The 9,448-nt window shown below is 33.4% G+C and overlaps 1 long non-coding RNA gene across 5 annotated transcripts; it reads left to right on the top strand.

The window, feature by feature from the left end:
• Positions 1-969: 969 nt before the first annotated feature.
• Positions 970-4,409, top strand: LOC107955034 (uncharacterized). Of its 5 annotated transcripts, XR_001699796.2 has the most exons (5): positions 970-1,103; positions 1,225-1,281; positions 1,611-1,712; positions 2,511-2,671; positions 4,088-4,409. It is a non-coding gene; the product is annotated as an uncharacterized lncRNA (long non-coding RNA). The 5 variants fall into 5 exon arrangements; XR_005916341.1 differs by lacking the exon at positions 1,611-1,712 and having other exon boundaries at positions 980-1,103; XR_001699795.2 differs by having other exon boundaries at positions 1,100-1,281.
• Positions 4,410-9,448: the final 5,039 nt, after the last annotated feature.

Genomic DNA, 9,448 nt, shown 5'->3' with positions numbered 1-9,448 from the left:
ATTTTTCTATAACTTTTATTGATTTTTATTTTTTTATCATCTTTCACCACATGTCATGTGTGACTTTAATTGAAAAAAAAAACTAGAGGTCGTTAATTTTTTATAAATTTTATAAAATTTTACAATTTTTTTAAATTTTTTACGCTTTTTATAAAAAAATTAATTGTTGATAAATTTTATATTTTTATATTTTTATTAAAATTTAATAATTTTTCTAAATTTTATTATTTATTATTTTTATAATTTATTTTTTCTAATTTTTAATAAGAACATGGGTTTAATTGGTTTTTTTTTTGAAAAAAGTTTGAGAACCTTTTTGATGCATTTTAAAAGGTTAAGTGCTCAATTGACTGCAAAAAAAAGGGGCTTAATTCCTTTTTTAAAAAAAAATTTAAGGGTTTTTTACACCCTTAAGTCTTATTATTTAAATGTAAAAATATTTATGATAGTTAATAGTTTAAATAAAGTATTTATCCTAATTAATAATATTTATTATTAAAATCGAGTTGAAGGAAATTTTAGCTCAACAAAGCATAGGCCCAAAATAATTTGAGCTGAGATAACTCAAGTGCAAGATTGTAATGATCCGAATCTAAAATAGTTGTGATCTAAAATTTTAAAAATATTCTGAATTTTTAATTAAAAGAATATTAATAATTAATTTAAATATAAGATAATATTTAAAATAAAATTAAAATATAAGTGAATAAATGATCATTATTTAATATATGAAAATGTATTTATAAAAAATATGTAATTACATAAAATTGATCAATAATAAAACTAATTAATAATATTTTTTTCTGTTAAATTATAAATTAAAATAAATTTTTAAGAAACATTAATTTTGAATATAAAATTTTTTTTAAAACAATGTATTATAAATATACAAAATTAATAATTTTCAAATTTAATTTTAATGATTATATAAAATAATGTAAACTACATAAATGATGGCTTCCTTTAGATGCAGAATCAACCATGGTTTGACGGAATTTTGAAGGAATATTCTTTTTTCCTGTACTGTGTTGGTGTTTGGAGAAACAATGGTGAGGTGCAGTTAAAGGTTTAAACCTCACTGCCAGCCTCATTTCCAACTGGAGGTAAAAGCTTTAGCTTAAACACAGTGGACAGTCAAGTTTTATTACAGACAAAAATATCCATATTTTCATTTATTATTTTACAATTTTATAAAGTATATTCTTTCCCTCAATTCTATGCCAGAAATTTACTTCTCCTTACTTCCTCACGAAGAACAGAGATAAATCCTTTGAATCTAAGGTAACCCATCTAAATATTCTCCCAAGATTCAAACTTTTTCTATCTTTGCTTCTATCGTTCATTGATTTTAACTCAATGCTTCCACAAGTTGTTTGAATTATTATTTTCTGTTTACATGATTATCATGCCTGGATCTGATTTAAAATTTTTATTTTTTTCTCCCAACTAAAGAGCTGGAATTGTTCAGTTATCTATTGTATTGATTGGGTTCTTGTGATTTGTTGTTGTTCAGATAGTTTCAGCCTCTGGTTGAGTTAATCGCTTTTCAGTTCTTTTAGTTCTTTTTGTGTGTTCAATATGCCTGAGTTCCTAGATTGAAATCACTGCAGATAATAAAGGTAATTACGTTGTAAAAGTGGATGGAGTCGACATATCACCTAATCCTGTGATTAGTGGGAAACCGGCCACCTTCACGATCTCAGCTTCTACTAGTAACTTTCAGCTTTTGCAATTTCTAAATGGTTTTTGACTTCTTTTTTTGTGAGCTTTAGGGCTTGTTTAGTTCTTTGGATCATAAACTAAAGATAATAAAATCTTTTTCTAAGTTTGTTGTGGGTAAGACTAGAAGTGTGTAAGGATAATTTTTATCTATGTTACTTAAACTAGAGTATGAATACAATTGTTTCTTCAGTTTATCATGTATTTAAAGGGTTTTTGAAGATCATATATCATACCATGTTTAAATCTTAGGGACATTAAGCATGAAGGTTAAACAAATCTAGGTTAAAAGCTTCAGGTTTTCTTTTAATTAAGAATCTAACCTTCAATGTATTGACTTGTATGAAACAATGGTTAAAGCTCTTGTCAAACTTAACCTTAAAACCCCTAAATAACGGTCTCAGTACTGTTCAAGATGCAGCACAACCCCAAAACCCATATCATTAATTTATCAATTCTTTTGAAACCCTCTTGATGAAAGTTAATTCTTCCTAGTATTCTTTCTGATTTACAATACCCTACATTATTATCCAATTTATCTAGTAAATACATTTCTAATCTTAGTGGACTATGATCTTGCATGTAAAGTTCATTCTTAATTGCTCAAATTGTGCTGTCTTTTACTGGCAAAGCCATTTCTTGGCATTGAGAACCTTCTTCATTTGTGTCAATGAGTGCCTTTTTTTATGCGGTACACTTGGTGTATATTTATATGAGAATTGTCTTTTGTTTTCACATCCACGGTTCATAGAGGGGGCCTTCTTTGGCATCTTATGAATGCATTTTTACAGGTCAAGCTATCACTGGTGGCAAAGCGGTGATTGAAGTTTACTTCTTTGGGTTTCATATCCATCAAGAAACTCATGACCTTTGTGAGGAAACATCTTGCCCTGTTACAGTTGGCAACTTTGTGCTCTCTCACAATGAAGTTTTACCTGGTTTTACTCCACCTGTAAGTTTCACTTAACTGGGACACACTTTTTGTTTTCGAAGCTATGTTCAAATTATAACACTTGTGAGGTTCCCTTATAACTTGAACTTTGGAGATATTCAACTAACCTGTTCTTTTATATATTCAGTTAAAGAAACCACCAATTGGTTGCAATGCTTCATGATTGATCTTAGTATCTCTCTTTTCTAAGCCTCACTTCAATATTTATATTTGTATGTACATTTGTATTATATAAACGACTCAATATCCTCAAGTTTTGCTAGGCTCAGTAAGAAAACCTCATAAACACTTTTCATATGTGACATCTTTTGCTAATACCAACCTGAACTTTCTAATAAAATGGATGGTTACATTCATATATCTATATTGTGTTGTACTTACTTCCTTGCACAGGATATTCTCTGAGGTTCAAGTAAGAATAAGAAGACTGTAACTTGTTCTGATTTCAGATTATGCTACCCTGGCTTTATTCTGTTAAATCCTTGCTTGTTTGATATTCTTTAGTGAACGATGAGCTTAGAGACCTTAAAGCAATGATATCCTATTTCCTGAGGTCTCATTTCTCTGTTGGGCAGTATCCTCTCTGAGAAGCCTTAAACTGATAGTTTATGAGTTGTTTGCCACTTGGCCTTTTATGATGCCATCTTCCCGCTCTTGATTTGTTAACCTGTGATGTGCTCCAACCATTAGCAAAGCTATATAAAGAGTAATCTGAACAAAAGTAAACAATCTGGAGTCATCGAAAAAAATAGTCTCAAGGAAGAAGTAACTTGAACTTATATTTTTAAAATTTTTAGCGTAATGAATATTTCAAGGGATTTTTATATTCCACCTACTGGCTGTCGTTTCTCTTTAAAAGTAGAACTCCGACGCCTTTGTTCAAACCAAGGACCTCGTCTTGCACACAAGCTGATGAACTTATAACCAAGTCCGTCTTTCACTGCAGTCATGAATGGACTGTTTCAGCTCCCTTTTTCTTGTATTCTGCTAACTGGTTTGCTATCATTCCATTGATTAATCTTTCTTAATTGGTTTTCTTTAGAGCTTGTTTTCACTTGGGATTTTTGTTAGATTTCAGAATGTAGTCAATTTGGTAATTTCTCCCTCTATCTAGTTTTTCATATGGAAGATATGCTCCACTTGGTTGATTACTTTTTTATTATTATACTTGGTTACATACTTAAACTGTCAATAGTGACCAGAATCTAGAGGTTTATCCTTTGTAGCACCTATGTATTAGCTCCATTTAGCTGCTTTGGTGGTTCTATCCCAAAAGAACTCTGGTGGTAAGTGAAAACAGATCATATGGGTTTCAAAATTCTGAGATCCTAATTAGATTCTTTTAGGCTTCGTTCACCAACCAGTTACATTACAATTGACATAAATAGGTAATTATCTTTACTTTTTATTTTGTAGGGTTCCTACAAACTTAAGATGACATTATCAGGTGCGGGAATTAAACAGTTAATTTGCATTTCCTTCGATTTCAAAATCAATTTTGGTGCTTCTGAATCTTCAGTCTCTGATAGCTGATCAGCCCACCAAGTATATATATGAAATGTGGAATGTAGTAGGATGTTATACCTTATTTATTGCGAACAGATCTCACATTCTACAATATTTTGTACTTGTATTCCGTATTATCGTTCTTGTGAAGATGTCATTTACATGGAAGTCACTCCAATCTGCTGAATCATGTTAACAATGTTAATTTCCCTTAATATCAAATCATTTTACATGCTTGTATATTCTTTATGATACAAAAGGAGCCTGTAAACAAGGGATTTTTTTTAGGGGGTTAGAGAACGAGCTCTACGACTCTGGGGCTTGAGATGTTGATATTCAGCTCAAAATAATAAGGCTTATTGGTATTATAAGCTCTCAAATTTTTTTCAAAATAATCAATTGAATCCTTCTGAACTTTTTACATCCAATTGAGTTTTTGAATTAACAATAGATCCTTTTACTAACATTGACCGTTAATATTTAATGATAATATTTAATCATCAAGTATCTGGAAAAAGAAATCTTTAATCATGCCCATTCTTTGTTACGCTCTGTGATTGAACGAACATTTGGAGTGTGGAAAAATATGGCTAATATTAAGAGATATTCCAAGTTATTCATTCAATAAGCAAGTTTTAATAGTTATTGCAACAATGGTTTTGCATAATTACATTCGAAGACATGCTTGGTCAAATGATGAGGATTTTCGAGAATTTGAGAATATATCTGACATGCCAATCTCTTCAAGCCAGTTTGACAGAGGTGAATCGAGTTCTTCTAACAGAGAAAGTGACCTTGAAATCACGATGTTAAGGGAAACCATTGCAACTAGTTTAATGAATCCATATTTGTAAAAACATTTTGTATCATAACCTAATTTCTAGTAATAATGAAATTTGTTATGTCTTATGTTACTATATTTTTTTTATTAAAAATCATCCGTTTAGATACTTTAAAATTTGATCCAAGTATAATGTTACTGTTTGTGAAAATAATATTTACCATTGTTATAAAAAAATATTTAACTATAAAAAATTAAAAAATAATTATCATTTTATCTAATAAATAATTTAAATTAATTATATAATTCATTAAAATATTGGAAGATACATTTTAATATTTTTTTAAATGAATTTATAAATTCACATATTTTAATAATTTTAAAAAAGTAAAATAATTTAAAAAACTTCTATTATATATCAATTCTAATATGATGTCCTTAATAGTCATTTTTTATTCTCACCTCATCGCTACAGCTGCGTTTGAATCCAAATACACACTCCACCCTTGTTTCTAATCTCACCGCTACAGTATCCAATCTCACCGCTACAGTAACTAATCTCACCACCACCGTTGTTTTTAACCTCACCGGAGGTAAACACACCGCCCATCCAAACTAACCCTAAGTTTCATTTTGGATTATATCACTTTAAAAAATTAAAAAAATAAATTATATTTTTGTTTTTTAGTCCAAATCAGTCAAACACAAACGACAGTTGATATGGCCGTTAACTTGATTTCTTTGCTTCCTTTTCATTGTTTCCTAGATTAACTACCTAGTTCTTCAAATTTTTTCTAGGCTTTTCTCTGCAAGTAAGTTCCTTGGTCTCTCTCTCTCTCTCTTTTCCTTTGGGTGTTTGCACGACAGCTTCACCAGTTCTTTCTGGTTCAGCCACGCTTCCATTGTCGGCTAACTTTTGCAGACCTATAACCCTAGAATGGTCACTGTTGCATGCCACACCAGCCAAAGTGTTGCAAACAATCTTCCTTGCTACATTTGAGAGACCTTGAATGATGAATATGTTGAATGAAATCTAGCAATTCTTGTTTACCTTTAACTGGTTCAGCAACTATGGATGTGAAAACTGTACCCCGTTAGAATATGAACAATGGGTTCATATTCATTTTCTTGCCCATTTTTCTGAGCTGCCTCAAAATCCCAACAATTCAAACTAAAAAATTTCTCAGTAAAAGAGGGCATATATATATATTATATATCTACATGAACTTGATTAAACCAGAGTAAAAAAAAACACAATCATTAAAAGATCCTGTTTATTTATTGACTTTTCATTCTTTTTTAACATTTTTCCTGTTTGGTTACTGAGAACATGTTGGTTTTTTAACTCAGCAATAAGGTTTAAAAAATTCAAAATGAATTGTTGAAGTGTTTGAAAGATTAAAACAGAAGCAAAACAGAAAGAAAATTGAATGAACAAAGTCATTTCTTCATTACCCGAATAAGAACATTGTTACATACATAAATAGATCAAAATACATTGAAGGAAAATAAGACTTGCTTGTGCAAGTGTCTAAAGGTTTACATCAACATAATGACAACCTAAGATGACTATAAAATCAGCTAAGCACACAATTAATCTTAGCTGACCAAAGCAAAAAATGATTATAGCATTAACTAGCAAAAGTCAACAAAATAAAACAAGCTACTGTCGAATTACACAATGGACACTAGCATGCATCTGTTGGTTTCTTGGTTCTCTTCATGAAATGTCTGCCTTGCATGGTTTATTGCATGTTGCTGCTGTTGTTGCCACCTTTGAACACTCCTCCTTGGCTACAAAGCAGCAAACCCCGATCTTATCCTTCAAATCTTCAAATCTTGAAGCAGCTAATGGTTTGGTTAACAAATCAGCAAGTTGATCTTTCGAGCAGCAGTGAACCAAGTTTACTTCTTTGGACATTTCAGCCTCCCTCACAAAATGATATTTGATTTTAAAATGCTTGGTCTTACCATAAAAAACCGGATTTATAGCAATGGCAACAACAGATTGATTGTCAACCTTAATCACTGTGGCCTCCTTTTGATCAGCATTCAAATCGCAAAACATTTTCCTAAGCCAAATTGCTTGATTTACAGCAGAGGCAGCAGCAATATACTCAGCCTCAGTAGTGGATTGAACCACTATCTGTTGTTTCTTCGAGCTCCAGCAAAAAACACCTGAACCAAAAATGAAGAAGTAACTTGATGTACACTTCATGTCATTAGCTAAGCCAGCCCAGTCACTGTCTGAATATCCCACCAGTTTCAACTCCTCAGCTCTTTCAAACTTCACTCCACAGTTCAAAGTCCCTTTGACATACCTTAGGACCCTTTTTGCTGCTTTAAAGTGTGCAACAGTGCAGCAGTGCATAAATCTTGATAGAAGACCAATAGCATGCATGATGTCTGGTCTAGTTGCAGTCAAGTAGAGCAGGCAACCAACCAGGCTTCTGTAATTCTTTTCATCCACTCGATCTTCATCACCACGGCTTGTGAGCTTTTCTCCTATTACCACAAGAGTGCTAGTAGGCTTGCAAATTGACATGCAAAACTTGCTCAAAACCTTTGATGCAAAAGCCTTCTGGCTTATGAAGATGCCTTGCTCGTTCTGGTTCACTCCCATACCAAGAAAGTATGTCATCAAGCCAAGATCAGTCATCTCGAACACATTTTGCATTTGCTTCTTAAAGGTCTCAATTGGCTCCTTTTTGCAACCAGTGACCAACAGATCATCAATATACAGTGACACGATCAGCAAAGTCTCATCTCCTTCCTTTTTAACATAAAGAGTAGGCTCACTAGTGCTCTTTGTGAACTCGAGCCTTGTCAAGTAGGCATTTATTCGATCATACCAGGCCCTTGGAGCTTGTTTTAGGCCATACAGGGCCTTCTTGAGCTTGTAGACCTTTTGCTCCTCTCCATGAACCTCAAAACCTTCAAGTTGCTCTATGAATATTTCCTCCATGAGAAATCCATTTAAAAATGCTGATTTGACATCCAGTTGATGTACCTGCCATTGTTTCTGAGCTGCTAAGGCAAATAATAGCCTTATAGTGTCCAGCCTTGCAACAGGAGCAAAGGTTTTAAAGAAATCGACTCCTTGCTGTTGACTGTATCCTTTCACAACTAATCTGGCCTTGTGTTTGTTCAGTGATCCATCTGCATTGCTCTTGATCCTGAACACCCACTTGACTCCTATGATCTTTCTATTTTTTGGTCTTTCAACCAGCTCCTAGGTATCATTCTTTTGTATCATTCTTAGTTTAGCTTCCATAGTCTCTTGCCAGCATCTTTCTTTTGAGGCTTCAGCATAGCAGGATGGCTCAACCATGGTCACAGTACATCTTTCATAGATGTCTGCCAATGTTCTACTGCCTCTGACAGGCATATCATCAAAATCATCCACAGCTTCACTTTCAACTTCAGCATGCTGGAGATCAAAGTCCTGCAAGTCTTCTTCAGCCAAGCTTGCATCTGTCCCATTCCACTTCCAACAGCTTGCTTCATTAAACTTGACATCTCTGCTCACAACAACCTTCTTGGTTGATGGATCAAAGATCCTATAACCCTTTTTCACACTGCTGTAGCCTACAAACACCCCTGGCACAGACTTTCTTTCCAGCTTGGTTCTTTTCTTTGCTGGCACCAATGCATAGCACAAGCATCCAAACACTTTCAAGTGTGATACAACTGGTTTCTGTCCAAACCAGGCCATATCGAAGACAATCCTATTTCTCCTCTCACAAACACCATTCTACTGTGGTGTGTACACAGTAGTCAGTTGGTGTAGAATGCCAGCTTCATCACAGATCTTCTGGAACCTCTGAGATACATACTCAGCTCCATTGCCTGACCTTAGGCTTTTAAGCTTACTGTTGGCTTGGTTTTCTGCCAAAGCTTTAAACTTGCAAAAGAAGTCAGTAACATCTGACTTTTGTTTCAAGAAGCTTACCCAACAAAACCTGGTGCAGTCATCAATGAACAGGGCAAAATACCTGCAGCCATTTAGTGAGCTAGTCTTTATTGGTCCACAGATGTCTGTATGAACCAACTGAAGTTTCTCATGGGCTCTCCATGCCTTGTTGATTGGAAAAGGCAGTCTGGTCTGCTTGCCAAACTGACAGACTTCACATACTTCTTTCTTTGGCTCGAACTTGGACATTTCTTCAACCAGATTTATTTTTTGCAATTGCCCGAGTGAGTTGTAATTCACATGCCCCATTCTTTTGTGCCACAAACTTACCTCATCAGCCTGAGCTGCATATGCTCTTGCTTGCAACTGATTCACATCTACATTGAAAGTTCTATCTTACATAGCTACTGCTGCTAACACTTGGTCAGTAGCATCTTTGATTATACAAGTTTTACCTTCAAACAAGAGAGAATAACCTTTCTCCAGTAGCTGACCAACACTCAACAAATTTTGGTCAATGTCAGGTACATAAAAAACTTTAGAGATAGTTTTAATACCTGACTTGGTGCAAATCACA

This window comes from Gossypium hirsutum, chromosome D07 (genome assembly GCF_007990345.1).
Source record: "Gossypium hirsutum isolate 1008001.06 chromosome D07, Gossypium_hirsutum_v2.1, whole genome shotgun sequence".
NCBI classification, from domain to species: domain Eukaryota; kingdom Viridiplantae; phylum Streptophyta; class Magnoliopsida; order Malvales; family Malvaceae; genus Gossypium; species Gossypium hirsutum.
Note: the sequence above shows the minus strand (reverse complement) of the source record. Positions and strands in the feature narration are given on the sequence as shown.